At 38.1% G+C, this 18,230-nt stretch overlaps 1 protein-coding gene across 5 annotated transcripts in view; it reads right to left on the reverse strand.

The window, feature by feature from the left end:
- SPTLC2 (serine palmitoyltransferase long chain base subunit 2) overlaps positions 1-18,230 on the reverse strand; it is a 72,140-nt gene that overhangs the window by 15,872 nt on the left and 38,038 nt on the right. For 2 of the 5 annotated variants that reach the window (XR_015288163.1, XR_015288164.1), the window contains exon 10: positions 16,704-16,842. The exons of the other annotated variants lie outside the window; for them this stretch is intronic. The gene's annotated coding sequence lies outside the window, so the exon portion shown is untranslated. The remainder of the gene's footprint in view (positions 1-16,703; positions 16,843-18,230) is intronic. 5 annotated transcript variants of the gene reach the window in all.

Genomic DNA, 18,230 nt, shown 5'->3' on the forward strand with positions numbered 1-18,230 from the left:
GAGCTGCTTCTCAGCAGGTCAGTCCGAAAGCAGCATCCATACAGGGTGAAATGAGATCAAAGCAGCAGATCTCAACCTGCTTTTTCATAAACAATGCTGAAAGGCATTTTATAACCTAAACATTAATGTTTACTGACTGTTGTGTGGAATAAAAAGATTTTATGTAAAGGGTAGGTTCTGTAGCATCCACCATTGTTCCCAAACTCCATTACCAACCCATAACCCAATTTTACAGAAATCCCAGACCATGTAAGCTTACTATAGTTTTTAGCAGACATGTATACAATTAAATGTCTTCCATCACAGAAAACAAAACAAACAGAAGGAAATCGCAATCCACTTCAATGGCACAGAGAACAATGTGATGCCATTGTGTCCTGTTTCCTCAAACAGACCATGGCTACATACAACCTACACAGCAAGGATATGGACCAGTATCTAATACTCTGTGGTTGCTTTTCTGAGTGCACTAGCATCAATGACAGAGAAGATAAAGCACTATTTCATTAACATGGATAGTACTTTTTCTGCATATATCTTGCTATCAGTGGGCCAAACAAGATACAATTTCTACTTCAAAAAGCCTGTATTTTCAGACGTTGGGAAGTGCTTAAATCAAAGTAAACTGGTAAGGAAAACTTGGTTACATATACCATTCTCTAAAAGTTTGTTTCTTCAAGTCAGAGTGATGCTATTATACAATCAAGCTTGTAAATTTTTCCACATTAAAACCCCCTTGTTTTCGCAAAGGCTTATACTTGTATTCTGTTTATTATTCCTACATTTCCATCTTTTGCTTGGCTGTTTCAGTGAAAGACATAATTCAGCATATTCTGTTTTGGAAACAAGCATTTTTCAAATCTCAACCAGGAATTCAATATTCTTCTGCTGATTTAACAGATTCTCCACTAAGCTTTCAGAAGCTAAGTTGCCTCCCAAGGGCTTATGAAGATCTTTTGCAACGTTAACATAATAAGTCAAGTTGTTTTCTGGACATTATACTTGTAAATACCTCAACATTAAAAAAACCAACACAACAGCCAATGCCCTTTTTTTTTTTTTTTGAGAAGAGATAAAAGCATTACTATGCTTTAATTGCCATAAACATGTTTTTCATAGAAGATATAGAAAACTCTCCTCTTGAAGGCTTCTCCTGAAAAGCACAAGCATGACTTCTAGCAATATTGCATGATGACAAAAAATAGCAAAATGTTTTTTGATTTGCCAACTAGCAGAAAGAGCAAGCACAATTTATTAATATCTGACGGGAAGCAAGGGTCAGATTAGAAACAGAGTAGTACCTATCTATTAGGGGCTACAGTGAGTACTTAAAACCAGAGAAAGTAGAGCGAGATTTTAAACCAAAAAAGAACACTAAACAAAATTCCATTTCAACAGTGATTAAATGCCAAAACTTTTACCTTTTAAGGAAAAGTTGCACTAAGAGACAGGGAGAGCACAATGTTGTTAAAAATGCTGTAATGGATGCTTAAAGACCAAGCACGTGTTGATTTCAAGCCGATTTTAAGACACTTGTAACATCATCTGTCAGAAAGCAGACTCATGACAGGAACTCACACCCCAAGGCAGAAAGAGGGATCAACAGTGATTCACCTGCACAACCCACCCAAAGGCATCCCTCACACACAGAGCAAGGGAGAGCTGAACTCCTACAGCAGCCTACTCTGTCAGCCTAAAAGAAGTGATTTACAACAGCTCATAAACAAGATGAGGTATAAAGCAAAGTTTTGCTGGTTTCTTCTGAGAGGTCGCTCTATAAAAGTAATAAATAAAATTTTATTATATAGTACCTACAGATTTCTTATCTTTCAGAATACTTTTCCTATTTTATTGTTTAAGTTGCAGCTACAAGGTGACTCCACGTTTCAGTCTGCTTCCTCGAAGTTTGCTTATATGAACATTGCATCACTGCCAATATTTCCAGTAAGAATTTTACATCCTGCCCTTCAGATGCTGTCTGCAGATTTTCATTACAGATCTTCAGAAAACTATCATATACAATTATACAATGTAATTTGAGACTGCACAGAGATAATATTAAAATGTATGGACGAAAATACTAGATACTCCCAGTTTTACATTAGAAAGAACAACCTCACATCAGCAAATACCAAGAGAACCTCCAAGCACAAAGAGAAACCTAAAAAAAGTAATGAGAATAATTCTTTAACTCTATTATATTACTGTTAAATAGTTCAAACAATACTATGCAGCAAGCTAGTCAAAAGACAGAATCAACTCACTGGGTTTTATTGTAGGGCTGACGGGGAATCCGGGTTTAACGCAAATTTGGGAATGGGAAGAGTTTTTGGGCTGTATATCTCAGGCTCCAGGTCACCAAAAGGGCCAGGTACCTTCCACTAGAGGCCAGTGCTGCACCCCATGAGTCCCCAGCCGCAGTACCTGCTCACAGCCTGTGCTCCCCACAAAAGGGCTGCACCACAACACAGGAAGGCTGTGCTGAATTCGCCCAGGAGATGCTAATGGGACAGCTGAGAAGTTATTTACCAGGAAAGAAACGACAAATAACGTGGGGGGAGAAGACTGGTTTAAGAGTCAGCGCACTTGAAAACATGGATGAGGAAATCAATAGAAGGCTGCAAGCTCGTGCTCCTTGGCCATATGGCAGCAGCAGAAACAACGATTTATTTTAGGAGAAGCAGTGAAGGGCTTGGCTCATGACCATTCTGAGTTAACCCCATAACTGTGGCTTTTAACAACACTGTATGCAGGGGATTTGCCTGGATTACGTGGGGACTCAGTATGGAGCCACTGTAGAGGTGATGGTAAAAATCTCCTTTCAAGGAGAAAGGAAAACAGCTAAACATGATTTTAAAAACTGGCAACAGTAAAGCCAAAGAGAATAAGAAACAGAAAAAGGAGAAAAGAAAAATTATGTCTGATATTCTTGGCAGTAAAATGTCTCAGGGAAACAAAATTTATGCTAATATTAAGTATCGGTCATAGCGTTTGCTATCAAACTAAATAGTTCCAGTGGAGTCTAACAGCATGCCAAAAAACAGCTGGGTACATGTATTGTGTATTCACTGAGTTTATATATACTGGTGAGATTGAAGCCTTTGGCATATTCCAGAGCCCAGAGGAGTATTTTTATATTTGCACTTTCTGATTTTGTTTGCAACTACCAGCTGCATTTAGAGAACTCCAAGGCAGCCTGCTCTCCCCTTGAACTTCATCATAAAAAGATGCAGCTCTCACCAAGAAGAAGTCATGTTGTTTGATGTGACTGGAAAGATGCAATCTGTTAGAATCACAGAACAGTTTGAATTGGAAGGGACCTTAAAGGTCATCTAGTTTCAACACTGCTGCCATATGCAGCACCTAATACTAGACCATGTTGCTCAGAGCCCCATCCAGCCTGGCCTGGAATGATTTCAGGATGGGGCATCCACCACTTCTCTGGGGAACCTGAGCCTGTGTTCTACCACCCTTGCAAAAAACAATCTTCCTTATACTTACTCTGAATTTACCTTCTGTTAGTTTAAGAACATTGCCTCCTGTTCTACAGCAATAGGTCCTACCAAAATGTTTGTCCCCATCTTTCACATAAGCTCCCTTTAACTAGCGAAAGACACATGTTGCCAGAGGATCCTACTAATTATTCAAAATAGCATGTTTCACAGTTTATTACTTTATTAATTAAATATCTGTGTTGGTGACCATGAAAGAACTTGAAAGATCTGGCTGCACACGCACTTCAAATATCAAAGCAGTAGCACTGTCATGTCAAAGAGTTTCTGCAGTATGGGGACACAAAGACATTACAAAATGACACTAATAAAATCAGCTAAAATGGGTGCTCCTTTGTGCACAGCCATGATAGCATTATAATTATTTGATTAGTCATCTTTTGCCTCAAACAGCAGGCTTCATCAAGTGAGCAGAAAGACTTTGAAATAAGATACATGTGCTAAAGAGACCAGCATGAATAAACATTAAGGAGTTAGTAAAGGCAGTATTAAAACCAATTGATTTAAACTGAGCCAATATTTATCAAACTACAGGAGTCAGCTTTTCTACAGCAAAAATACTTTTTATAAGATCCTGAAAATTCTTGCTTTAAACAGAAAGAGATTAAACCAGTAGAATTCCACTGATCCTACAGAAAAAAAGACAGGTTAACAGTTCATCCTCCCTCAAATCTGGCAAACCTTGGCTCCTAAAACAATCATACACAAAACATTTAGTAACAGCTGCAAATGCATAAAATGAGTAAATTCCATTTCAAATGTTGATAGCTGAAACTTAGAAATTATTAATCCATAGTCCTTAAAGTGGAAGGAAAATTACTTCTTGATAACCCAATTCTTTAATGATCTTGTGTACATGGAGGTTTCATCTTCTGGGTGCACACACATCATTAGTAATCAACTTCTATACTTTTTGCCTTGGCACAGTTGTATAGCAGCCTGCATCTTCCCCCACGCAATTGAGACAAGGCTAAAGTTCAGCCTTACATGTGCCCTTCACAGTCCCTTAAACTACAGAATTCAGTAACCTACTAAGAACTCACAGGAAGGTTATTATGCATGAAAATAACATATCAAGTGTTAAGAAAGGTAGATCCAAAAATCAGGATAGAAGATTCCAATCAGTCTCTATCATTACAATTAGCCAACAGTTAGATCCAAGACTTTAAAACATATATGAAGAGGGCTACTTTATCAAATGTAGCATCATTATCATATACTGTACCAGTGGCAGGGATTCTGACAAAGCCATGACTGAAATATAAGATTAGAGGACCTGCAGGTGTCTGAAAGACATTTTTAAGTCATTTTGGACTATGCTAGAATATTTTAGCAGAGCATGCTTCTACTACTAGAGAGGACTTCTGTAATCAATCCTAATAGTTCATGGAGTGACTGCAGCCACTGATAAACTGAAGCCTTTAACAAGACTTGATTGCTCTCTGTTATTGGAAGTTTCAGTCCTGAAGTACAAAAACAGATTGAAAATTCAAGAAGATTTGGATCAAAGTCAACCATTAGGAGAAAAATAAAAAAAACCAAACCCTAAAAGCTGTCAGTCATTCCTTTGCAGCAAGATCACCAAAATAATAACCCTCAGAGAAGATAAACTGACTGTGACCCTTATGAGGTATACAAGTATAGCAGGAAGAAAACTGGAATTTGCCTTAGAGAAGTTTTTTACTGAAGGAAACAGTATTGGACTGCTTTGGTACTTCAGGACTACAGGGTGAATGAATGAAGAAAGTAGCATTTCAAAGACGTAAGTGGCCAAGGATATGCAAGAAACCTATCTAAACAATGGGTAAATTTGAAAAACAGTAATCAAACAGCTACTCCAGAACTTGTAACAGCTTGTACATGGCACAAAACAGCCTACTTAGCAAGGTAAGAATGTCCTCTTGGGTCTTGCCTGCTTACTAATTAGCATATCCTTTGTAAGTGTGACAGTGCTCTACACATGGGCATTATTCAACTCCAGACGGACGTTCCAAATGCTTTGATGATCTCCAGATGTGATTCTGCTCAACCAGATCTGAGACTATGTAATATATCTAGAGTCTGTCCAAGAAATGAGATGCTAGAATTATCCTCAACTGGCCAGGTCTAGTAGGATGGGCTGACATGTTGTACTGGCTTGTCAAAGACCATCAGATGGAATCTGATCAGAGGACAAGTCAGATCTCTGACCATAGGCTGGAAGTGGCCACAAGCAAACAAACATAAATCACCTATAAAGCATCAGGAAATGATATCATTACAAGTGTTAATACAATGAGGTCATTTTAGGATGCATCTTGCACAGACAATGACTCTGGAAACATCTGCTCTGCACCTTTCCTATGGCCCTGAAAAAAGCTTTGGTGGAATGTAAAAGAAGCTCCACAGATTTATTATTCTCTGTGCAAAAATATAAAATGTCCTAAGTGATGAAAAGAGCTGTAACTGACATGGAAGGTACCACTTTCACTTTTCACAAATTCTTTAGCTTGGAATAAATATCTTGAAATCAGTCAGTCCAACCTGCCTGCTCAAGCACCATCACCTAGAATAGGTTGCCCAGAACTGGGTCTAGTTGGGGTTTTGACTGTCTTCACAGATGGAGACTCTACAACCTCCATGAGCAGTGTTTTCCAATGCTTGAGCACCCTCTTAGTTTGAGTTTTCAGAAACTCTTTCCCTCTTAGGTAAATCCTAAAATTATCAAAGACTTACAATTTACTAGGTGCAGAAAACATTACACACATTAATTATTACACACTACAATTACTTACATTTAGTTCTACCTCGTACTTTAAGCTGTCTTCCACAACAGAGGATAAAATTTCAAGTCTGTTGGTTTGAGAGACTAATAATAATGTGCACTTTGTAACTTCTGCTCATCCACAAACTGTGCATATTAGATATGAGGCATTAGCCTCAACAGCTTGAAGCTGCTGAGGCATTTTGCCCACAAAAGGTGAAGGTCTAAGCTGCCAAACCCCAGAATAATACACATCCACTTCTTATGTACCCTGGCAGCCAAAAGATAAGTCAAACTTGCCAGGGCGCTTCGCTCATAATAGAATTCTTGACCAAATCTTAGTAACAACTCAAGTTGGCTTCAGAGTTATTTTAACCTGTGGCCAATCCCCACATCCATGTCCAAACTGCCTAGCCACAGAAATAACAAGCACAGCAATGCCAGGTTCAAAGCATTTCCTCTTTACATCTAAATCTAAGATAAATGTTATTCATGCCACTTTGTGCAAATATAACTGCAAGGATCTAACTCCAAAAGCAGCAGTAGTAGGAAAGGAAGAACTAGTAATGAGAGGTATTACTGCTACCTCAGCCCAAATAAAAAAGACTGAAATGCTTTGCAGAGTTAGTTGATGACACTTTCCTCTGCAGCAATTAGACTCACAAAAGATACTAGAAGAACTTGTCAAGAATAAGCTTCATCATAGTGTGCTGTGATTATGTTTTTAAAACAAATAAAAACAACAAATGGAAGGCATTTCTAAACCCTAAACAGAAATGTGTAGCAAGAGAATTTAAAATTGTGTTCTGAAATAAAGCCTGGAAGTAGGTACCAGCCAACATTCTCAACAAATCAGACACTATAGGAAGTCACATGCAGTATGTTTTACAAGCAAACACTTAAACCTGCTTACAGCTCTAATTCAGACATTATGAGAACCAAAACTGCCTCTACCAGCAAGATTCCTGCAGACATTTCTGTTTAATAATCACCATTGGCTCAAATGTTTGTTTTAGGCTGGGCATAAGAGCTGAGCATGGATGTATCATATATTTAAGTGGTACAATAAAATTAAACAGGTTAGAAGAAGAAATAATACTTTGGCTAGGACAGCAAGAAAAAGCAGCAGCTGCCAGGAGAGCATGTTCACTAGCAAACTACCTAACAGCACTCTGAACTTTTACTTATAGATGTAAACTGACTACTTGGCAAGCTTTCAGAAAAAGAAGCTACCTCCCTGAAGCTACAGCAACAAACAAATTTATGTACAACCAATTCTTGAGGAAAAACCCTTTAATAATCTGCACTGTTCATACTGCTAGGTGAGAACTACACTACGTGTAAAACTAACAGTAGTAAAGTAAAATAAATGGTGCCAATTACACCTGAAATACTCAAGATTTCCATCATCATTTTTTCAAGCTATCCCTCAGAAGATCAGTGGAATTTACCTTGCAGCAAGAATTAGCTCCTAAAAAACCCTATACGCCATCTTGCTCTCTGAAATTTTCCTTTAGAGATGTATCTAAAAAACCCCAAAAACTTAAGTGACTCATTGGGGGTTAAACCATGACACCAAACACAGGGAAGTGTGTAATTTATAAAAACTATCTTTATTTCTTATTTTCTGCCATCTGGACATAAAGCTTTTACGTCACCCATTGCTGCCAGAAAGCTGCAGGCTTGCCAGGGCTATGTAATTTATCACAACCAGATGGTGTGCTGTCAATAAAGGAGGGGCCGCTATCATTTCAGGGCAGCATAATTACCTTTCCTTTGAACCAAGGACAATGTTTTCAATAAAAACCCAAAGCTGTTTAATGCAACTTCCAGTCTGTCAAGACTCCCACTGTGCAGCTCCAGGATTCATTAAACTCACAGAAGTGAAGGAGACCGTTTGTTAAAAGCATAGCATGAGTGTCTCAGAGGACACTGATGACACACAATAAAAAAAAAAAAAACAAACCCAAACAGTAAAGACATTTTGAAGTTTCTTTAAAAATGTTTTGCATAGAGTTTTTTCATCACAAGTTTTACAGCAAAAGTAGCTGTATTGCATTAAAATGCCACCTCTGTCCTAGACCTCTCAGATAAACTATGGAAGATAACCATTGCTCTGCTATGCACCTCTTCTGCTTTGCATTTTTGCATCTCAAAAGTTGTAGTAGTGACATTTATTTTGGGAGGAAAAGTCGTAAAGCACAGAGAATTGAAATTAACTAGCAAGCAATGCTAGAGAACAGAAAGCTGTGTCTTACACACCAAAACACTACTAGGTTGATACTCCTCTGACAGCTGGAAACACATGGCAATCATACTGGAGTAATTCAGAGGACTGGACCTTGCAGGATAATTAAAAAAGTTACAATAAACCAAATTGTACCTTCACTTTGAGCAATGCAAGAAACTGGATGAGTTTCACTACATACTAAATTTCCCCTTGAGTTTCAAAGCCCGCCAAATAAAAAGCAGTTATTATTTGAACACTCAAAGCGTTTTCTGAGCCTACTTCCACGCCAAAAACCAGCTTTCAACTTGTCCTTCTTTCAACAGTACATATTTAATGAAGTGGTTAAGAAACACATCCTTTTTTCATAACACCAGAACATTTTGTTCACCTCAAAAAAGTAGAATAACTGTCCAGCTTGGGAAATTAAACATGAGCTGGAAGCTCAAGTGTGACCATTTCCAGGAATTACATCTAATATAATACAACAGAAATATCCCTGCAGTTTCAGTTCCACAGTGGTAACAAATGTATTAAAAGATAAGTTAGTTCAGTTTACTTTTGACTGAGCCTCTCTCTAGCTAAGATCAAATCAGTAAGCTCTTCTCTTCATGTAACAGTTGCCTGAAGGATGCTATTATAGATTCTATTATATTTTACATGTGATTCACAGCCGTAGAAGAAAAATACACTGACAAAACATGATAGGAAACAAAAAAAAAAAACCCCAAACCACCACAACGGAACAGCCTTTAAGACTTTGCAAAAATCTCAGCTGATAAATTTCTGCTCATCACCTCCAGAAGCTGCAGTAAGTAGCTTACCATCCAGAAGACCACAACTCATTAAAAAAGGGAAGAATACAAAGCATGATCCTTTGGTTCTCCCAAGAAGCATAAATCTGTGCATCAACAGAAAGTTTCACAGAGAAAGAATAAGATGTCTTCTCTGTCTGAATGAGCTGGGGTAGCTCTTACCTTAGGACACCAGTTCAACCAGAACTTAAACTATCACTGGAAAAAATCTGTTATTCACTCTTGAAATTCACGCAGCAGGGGCATAACACTGGAGACAGCAACTGATAAACTTCCACAGACACACAGATACAGATCTATTTTTACTAACACTTAAAACTGTTCTCAGATTTTAAGCATTTCTTGCACCTATGCAGTAGCCTAAAAGGAGATTTTGCAGGCTTTTCCAAAGCCCAGACACAGGTGTGCAGCACGTCACACTCAGTGTGCAGACTGACACAAGACAAAGCTCAATGCTCTTTCCAAGCTGGATGCTGTTGCTGGTTTTTCAACACACAACTAGTCTCACCTTGGTAACAAAACATTTTTACTGTTCGTGTTTTGTACAATACCACTATCTCCACACAAAGAGTATGCTACAAAATCATCTTTGGGATTCCCCTGACAGCTATAAAGCATTAATGTTGCCACTACTACTAAATCAATGTTAATGATAAAGTAGAGCAAACAGAAACCAGTCAATCCCCAATCAAGCTAAAAGCAACTGAAGGCATTCATCTTTACATGAAGAAAATACATTCAGAACCACCAATATCAACTGATTCATTTGGAAAAATAAAGCCAAAGAACACAAGCTACACCACAGCACAGATGATCAACTGCTATTTATGTCAGCACTCACACCAAGGTAGAACCAGACTGCAGCATGTTCAGAATCTTCCTCTTGATCAATCTCCTGCTACAGTAAGTGACTGAAGAAATTATATCACCTTCTAATTAACACCATATTAAAATAATGGAATAATAGTGGAAAACTCTAAGGACAAACATGTCTGAACAGTTTTCATGTAGGTTTTATTATGACTCTTCCTTCTAGCTTGCAATTTAGATTTCCCAATTAATCCGAATTTTCTAGAGCCAGGAACAGAATTAACCAATTTTGTTAACTGAAACACCTTAGTCCCTCCTGACACACAGAATGAACTGATGAACTAGCATTTGCACTGAGATGTAATTAAATGAAACAGGGGGACACCCCCCAGAAAAACCCACAACTAACAAAAAACAGGGCGCCAATGGTCAATTTTGCTGAACTTTGTGTGAGCTCTGATGAAGTGAATTTCAGTACAGTTCTGGGGAATACAGATTTTTCAAGGCTCCACTGGTATGCAACATCATGGCTTGCATACTGACTAGTGTTTTTAAAAATACCAGATATTTTCAGCATTCTGACAAAAATACAGCCAATAGAATACACCAACTATTTCAATGGATGAACTTTCAAATCTCTCTATTTAAAATATTGCTCCACAACAGGAACAATATGCAACTCTTTGGTACATCCAAAAGACAGAATTATATGTAATTTAATATGGAAACATTTCAGCTGTCTTAATACCAGGATAATTCCTACTCAAGTCTGGCATTTGAGACATGCTACATATTTGTCACTGAAGTGTGTGAAGTTTTGTGCTGTTCTATGAGATTCATCAGTTGATGCCATGGCTATGGCTATGTACCTCCTCCCACACATTCAGGTTGCTGAAGAGACCAGCTCTCCAAAACTGGAGCTTTTTCATCAGACCATTTATTTGTTCTATAAGGTACATCCAGCAGTCAGGAATTCACAAGTAAAGGGACACCAACAGCCTAATCTGGCTGTAATTCATGTGTTTACATTTGTCAACCTTTAAAAGGGATTGGAAGAACCACAGAGCCTGTAGCAGCAACCTTCATGAGGTTTAACACTTGAGCTGCAGTGCTTTTCACCCTCATTTTAAAAACTGCCCATTCCCTTTGTATAGATAAGAAAATGACACACAACAGGGATAGGGAGTCATTACCCTCTCAGACTCCCTGTGTGATAATCAGAGGACATGATCTGCTGACCTCAAGCAGTCTTTGAAGTCTGCACAAACATTACCTAAAGAAGAGGGAAGGACTATTCAGCAGGACATACATCCATACATCCCCCTATGCCTGCCTCTCCAAAAGCTCTGCTGGAGTAGTGGTTCTCTCCAAACATGAAAACACCTGGGACTCTCAGAAAACTTGTGGCTATAGAGAATGTTCAAAGACTGCTGTGAAACAGACTTTGTGTATCACTGTTCCATTTAAGCCTAACATGCAAAAACTGTCATGCAGCCAGCATCGATTTCTTTTCTTTAGGTATGAATTACCAAAAAATTAGCATCAGGGGAAAGACAAAACAAACCAATCACAACAAATCCAATCCCCTCCAAAACCAGGCCCAAAATACAACCACAAATCCGATTTGCGTTTATGCAGGCTTTTATCTTTTGCAAGACAGCATGCAAAGTAAAATGGAATTGCTCCCATTTTTTAGCTTCAGCAGTACCTTGATTTTAAAGATACAGAAATTATAAAAGAGTAGATCCACATCGTATAAATTATCTGCAGTTATCCACGTAAAAGAACCACGTTCTCAAACGTAATGCCAACCTGCAATTAATTGCAATAACTCAGTTTCAAGAGATGGGAAGTCAATGCACCTTGAATTACAGAAACCTATTTCTTTAACACTTAGGAAAGCCTTAAAAGACTGCTAGCTGCTGATACCATTGGATTCCTTAACAACTGTTAGAATCACGTATATCTGGTAATTTGCTTTTAATTTCTTTCCCCCAGTACTAACTCAATAGTGTACTAGACACTGAAATAGCAACTGTCTCTAATGTTCACACAACACAGAACAAAAGGTCCCATCCTCTCCTTTTGTGTTTAGTGTGACTTTTCATAGGAAATCCACCTAGACAGAAGTCTTTGATGAAGAATGGATCTTGTCCAAGGCAACAACAACAAACAAAACCAAACCAAAACACTGCCTCCTGTCAGAAGGCTGCCAGAAACACACAAGCCCTTTCCACTTAAAGAAGAATTCAAGATAATGCCTGGTTGACTAAGTCAATAAAATTATCCATGAACTCTATTTTACCATTAACAAATAAAAGAACGAAAAAGCAATAGCATGTGCCTGTGTATCTAAAAATTAGTAAGACTGGCTGAACACGGTATTATTTCATATGCAAAGAATTGCGTAGAAACAACAGTTACAGTTCATGGTCACACTGCACCCATCTCCTCTGATATGTTTCAAGCCCTGCTGCAGTGAGGGACTAGGCTCATGAGACCCAGAAGGGTTCCCTAACTCCAGCTCCATATCTACGCCTGTATTTTTTCACACAGAACTTTTCCAGAGGCCAAATTTCTACTGAAAGCAGTTTAAGTTCTCTCTAGAGTTATCACAGCTAAATACATTAGCCATACAAAGAAAGTCTACTGTGACAGAAAGTGAGAACAAAAGCACACGACCAGCCAACTTCACTCTGACACTAGCTGAAGGATCTGCGAAGAACAGCAGCATTGACTGCAAGAGCTTTCCCCCCTGCCCCCCTAGACAATCCAGAGAGCAATTTCTGAAAAGTAATTCACAATTGCTCCTCTGGTTTGTTTATACCTTGCACACTGTATCTGGTTGCACTATCGTCACATGACTAAAATTCCTTGCATCCTAACAATTATGATTTACAGTTGTTGAACTTATAAAGCATTGGTTCAGATCAACAGGTTATTTTAAAGAATGTGACCAGGGCTACCCCTCCAGAATGAAGAAATTAAATTTGTGCTGCCTGGGTAAATGTATTATCTAACTGTACATATTAATCACTGGGAGGATTTGTGGGATTGTATTAACACTACTTACATATTAGCTCATACAGATTTTGTATTATCACAAATGCAGTCATCATAATAACATTCATAATCATTAAAAAGAAAGCTGTACATATCCTGTTTGACAGCTATTCTTGTGTCTTGATGAGAAGAAAATAAAAAAGTGTGCTCATCAGGCCGTTCTTCTGAACTAGTTGTGGCATAAACTTCATCATAAAATCAGAACCATGGAAAAAATTACCTTTATATAGTTTCAATGAAACTTACTGTGCCAAGGTAATTGAATTGTTGAAAAAAGCAAGCATTTAAAACCTTCTGTTTTCTTTTTTTATGATACCATGGGCAGTGAAATTCAAAAAGCACATCTTTGCTCTTAAAAATCTCAAGAGAAAGCATCAGTGAAGAAGAGACAGAACAAAAAAAGACTTGAACCTTTGTACAGTACAAATAGGTTGGCAGGCCTTCATGGCAGATTGAAGACACAGAGAGCAAAAACATCAGGAACACATACAAACACCACATTTCTTTAGAAGCTCAGGAATGTGCAAGCTTTGACAAAGCATATTATATTAAGGATGTTTATAATCTACTTCCATGGAGACAGTTCAGTAGCTTTACAACATAGCAACAAAGGGCGTGAACTATATTTTCCATCTGTTTCATGCAGACTCTTTTTTTACAGTGGAAGTCAGTATCAAAACTAACTGTTCCTTGGGATTTTAAAAAGCAACACAAAGGGGTAAAGAAATCTTTTCCTATGCAGTACAAGAGAAGATGGAGGATATGAATGGCTATTAAATATATATATATATATATATGTATATATGTGATGAAGACCTCTTGTTTCAAGCAGGAAGTGGTACACAAAATGTAGCAGTCACCTAGTTTCAGCTAATATTACTGTGTTTATTAATTGTAAAATATCATACAGACATAAAAAAACCTTACAGAACCAGACAGATTATCACTTCCAGGTGAACACGTGTGATAAGAACAGTAAAGCAGTCCCTTTTCACATTTTAAGAGAGTTATAATCAAAAATGGAAAAATATGGTCAGTATAAAACATGAAATCAGCTTTAGGTCAAGCATGAGAATGAAAAAGACAGCACTGTAAGTACTTCCAGAGGAAAACAAAAATACTAGCCTTCCATCCAATATTTCCTTCCACCTCCAAAGTTCATTTACAGTGGTAGCATAAAATTTCTTCCTAATCTATCCACATTAGAACAGATAAAACAAATAACAAAAAGCATCTATTGTACTCCTGTATTATTAGCACAAGTTCTGCCATTCTGCCACTGTTAGGCTGGAGCTCACTCTGTGTTATATGGCATAGCTGTTCTCTACACGCAGACCACAGGAAATAGTGCAGAAAACCATATTTCTTTTCCAAGAACACAAAAAAGCTGCAGTGCACACCAGCTTTTCCAAGAAAAAGCACAGTGCTTAAGTTTAATAGGTGTGATCTATACAGACAACACTTTAAAAGAAAAGGCACTTGAACCACTCCACAGTACATTACTACTATAGAAAAACAAATATGTATGGAATATACGTGGCCCTTGTGGCCCCATGTTAGACTACCCTCAAATCTAAAGGGAAGTCATTCAACATTTATACCCTGTGTTAGGAAAAATCCTGCTATGAAAAATATCCCCCAAGTCCCTCATATGAGCCTTCAATCCCACTGAATACATCAAACCCAAAACTTGAGGTATTTTATGAAAACCACCACACGGATCCAAGACCATGACTGAGCAGCAGCAGTGTCTCCCACCATTCCAATAAATGCCATTACAACAGAACTATCAAAACCCCCAGATCCTGCACATCTACTTCCCAGAACACAGTCTAATTCCCCTTGTTTACAAGGTATCTACAGAGCTTCCATGAAGACAAGGTTATGCAAATCCTTCACTTCATGATGAATTTTCAAAAGAACTAATCCCTAGAAAAGAGTAACACTTGTAGCAGATGTTTTTTTTAATCTATATTACACTTTCCAAAGGTTTCCCCTGGTACTAAAATTTCCAAGTTAATTAAGTACCAAATTCTAGGGACTCAACCAGAACATAAGGGCACATATCCAGAACCAACAGGCGACAAGCTACTAATGCCTTCTTCCTAACGGAGAAAATTCCACCAAAAAAACCAAAACAAAAAACCCCCAACCAACCAAAAAAAAAACCAAACCCACACCAAAGCAAAAAACCATACCCCAAGACAAAACCAAAAAACACCAACAAAAAACCAAAGAAAAAATCCGCAAAAAATAAAAAACACACAAAACCAAAACAAACTAAACAATAAACAAAACTAACAAAAAACCCCAACAAAACAAAATTCCAAAAAGCCCGAAGAAAACCACAAAAAAAAAAAATCAACAGAACAACCCACCTCAACAAAACCAACCAAAAAAACCCCAAAGTGGCCATGTAGCCTTCTACTCCAAACTATTCTCACGTCCCTCAAAATATAATGAAGAAAGGTACAGGTATGAAGTACTACAAAAATGAAAAGTACTAAAATCCTATAAAAATGACTGTATAAAACATAGGTTATATCCAAAGCTATAGGGCTAGAAAAGATGGAGAGTCTGACAACCATGCCCAATGTCACTGAATGACCTGGGTTAACAGGAAACACCTCCCAAAACCAAACGTGGAAAAAAAGAATTAGCTCTCTTGTGTTCAGAAAAAAAGAAGAACAATTTTCCACTAAAATTCTCAAACACAAGAATAGTCTTCAGGGAAATGTAGCGAAGTGTAGTCTGTGCAGTTTTATGGAAAAGCTATTATTTATTAACAGTAGTAATATTTAGTTTGTCAGTATATTTATCCTGCCATTAGGCACATCTCTAAGAAGTTCACCATAGAATCCATACACTAGACAAGATAGCCAAGTACTCAGCTTCAGAGCAGTAATTCAGTAGCTCTTCTGACTGAGCTTTATTACATTAGCTTCCCTATGGAACTCTTGCTCACTGGTCATAAAAATTACTTTTTTTTTTTTTTCTCCTGCATTGTTTTTTGAATTTTACATCAAACCAGTATAAAAGCACAAGGTTTTACAACATTCATAGGTCTTAATCTATTCTTCTAAAACTCAAAGCCAGTTCAGCTAAATAGAGGGATTTGTATGTCACATAAATCACAGGCAGTAAGGTAGACTAAGAAACAGTGCAAATCAACTGCAGATGACTAGCAACAGTCTTCTCCCTCATTCCCTGCAGCTGCATTAGCCACATACCCAAGTGTTGCTCTTAAATTTAAAATCAAATAGGAATGTTCCAAGTGCAAGAAACAGTATTCAGCAAAAGTCAGCTGACTGGTCACACTCCATGTCAACACCTTAAAAGCTTCTAACAGCATTGCTGCTAAAGCAGCTGGACTACTGCTCAAGTTCTAGCACAGCAAGGCTTGTCATTCACTGAAAAAAACACACAGCCAGCTATAAAGTGTCCACCTTTGGTTAGAAATAGCCAGCTTTGGTTAGAAATATTCAGCTTCATCTAGAAAGCAACAAATAGAGCTAGGGCATCCATTCTCTTACCTGGATAGTGAGGTATCCCTGAGGGGGTACCACCTGAGGGATGGGATGTGTTTGACTACTCTTTGGCAAACTCCTCTGGGAGGTGGCAGCCATAAACACTGAAGTACCATCTTCTGGCCCAACTGAACAGAAGCCAGCTCTATAAAGAAATGATGCCAAGAGTGCTATGAAACAGACTCCATGAGTTTGAGATCCTACACAGCCCAGTAACAGATACTGTAAGGCACTATGAAAAGGATTTATCTCTGCGTTAGTCTGAAAACCCAGAATAGCAGCCTGGCAGTCAGACTACCTTCTACTATGTCTCTTCACAGGAGAATCCTTTAAGGGCTAAAGAAACTGAACAGAATAATCCTGAATACCTACTTTTCATCAGTGGTACTAAATAGGACTATATGGAATGAAGCACATTAAGTTCTGAAGTTATTTCTGTCCTTCATCAGGACTTTGATATACCTCCCAATATAACACTGCTACAGATTTCACCTAACACAAGGCACAATGGGAGAGACAGGATGCTGCAAGTGTGTATGTGCTCTTTACTGATGTGTCCTCAAATGAAGAACTTTCACTCTGAATGAGTTGGTTTGGTGTATTTGGGGTTTTTTTCTATAAGAAGCTTTTGTATGAAGTCATTGAGAAGGCAACAGCTGAATCTTTCACAGAACACATCTTCATACATCTTTCTGTGAAGACTTTGATTAATTCAATAAGAGGTCCTTAAGAACATTTCAAGTTTCTCCTTTGACATCAAAGATGCTTCTAGCCAAGTCCAGCCTATGATAAAACTATAGTCTGCAAATTTCCCACCAAGTCAGAGCTGCTCACATCTGCCTGTATATCTGCAATAGTAGCCATACTTGTCCTTCTACAGTGTGCTCTCAGATTAACCCTAAAACTCTGCAATAATTTGAACAGCAAGGGTGTTGAGCTTTCCCATGTTAGTAACTTGTATTTGGCAAGAAGCTTCTGGTATCCTGCCACCTGGAACTGCAGTGAGGTGGAAGAGCAGGCTTTGTGCCTGAAAAGGCCCAAACCCTGGGGACATTGTCTCTCCTTTGACATTTACAAACTCATTTTTCCTGAACAGCTCTGTTTTCCAAGGATTCTGGAAAGATCAAAGCTGTGCATATAAAACCCACAACTGGCTCGATGCTGCCATTTCCACAAAAAGAAAATTTTCAGGAATATAGCTATGATCCTAGAAAATACAAGCTATTTTTCAGATTGGAGGTGCTAAACACAGTTATTCTATAAGAGTGACACATCTGTTTGCACAGAGTACTTAGTTCTAGAGATTCTTGTTGCAGGACAAATGAGTTCTCCACCGCCCATGTAGAGCCTGAGTTTGCCAACACACTTATGTGATACAATATTAAGCTGACCAGCTGGAAGCCATGCTTGGAAGTCCTAAAAAGCTTCAGAAATATTTTACTGGTGCCTTTTTTCTTCTTTTTATTGCAATCCCAGTGTCCATGGACAAACAGTTAAGAAATCTTAGGAGCTGCTAGCCAACATGAACTTGAG

The sequence above is a fragment of the Cyanistes caeruleus genome, chromosome 6 (genome assembly GCF_971803275.1).
Source record: "Cyanistes caeruleus chromosome 6, bCyaCae1.hap1.1, whole genome shotgun sequence".
Lineage (NCBI taxonomy): Eukaryota > Metazoa > Chordata > Aves > Passeriformes > Paridae > Cyanistes > Cyanistes caeruleus.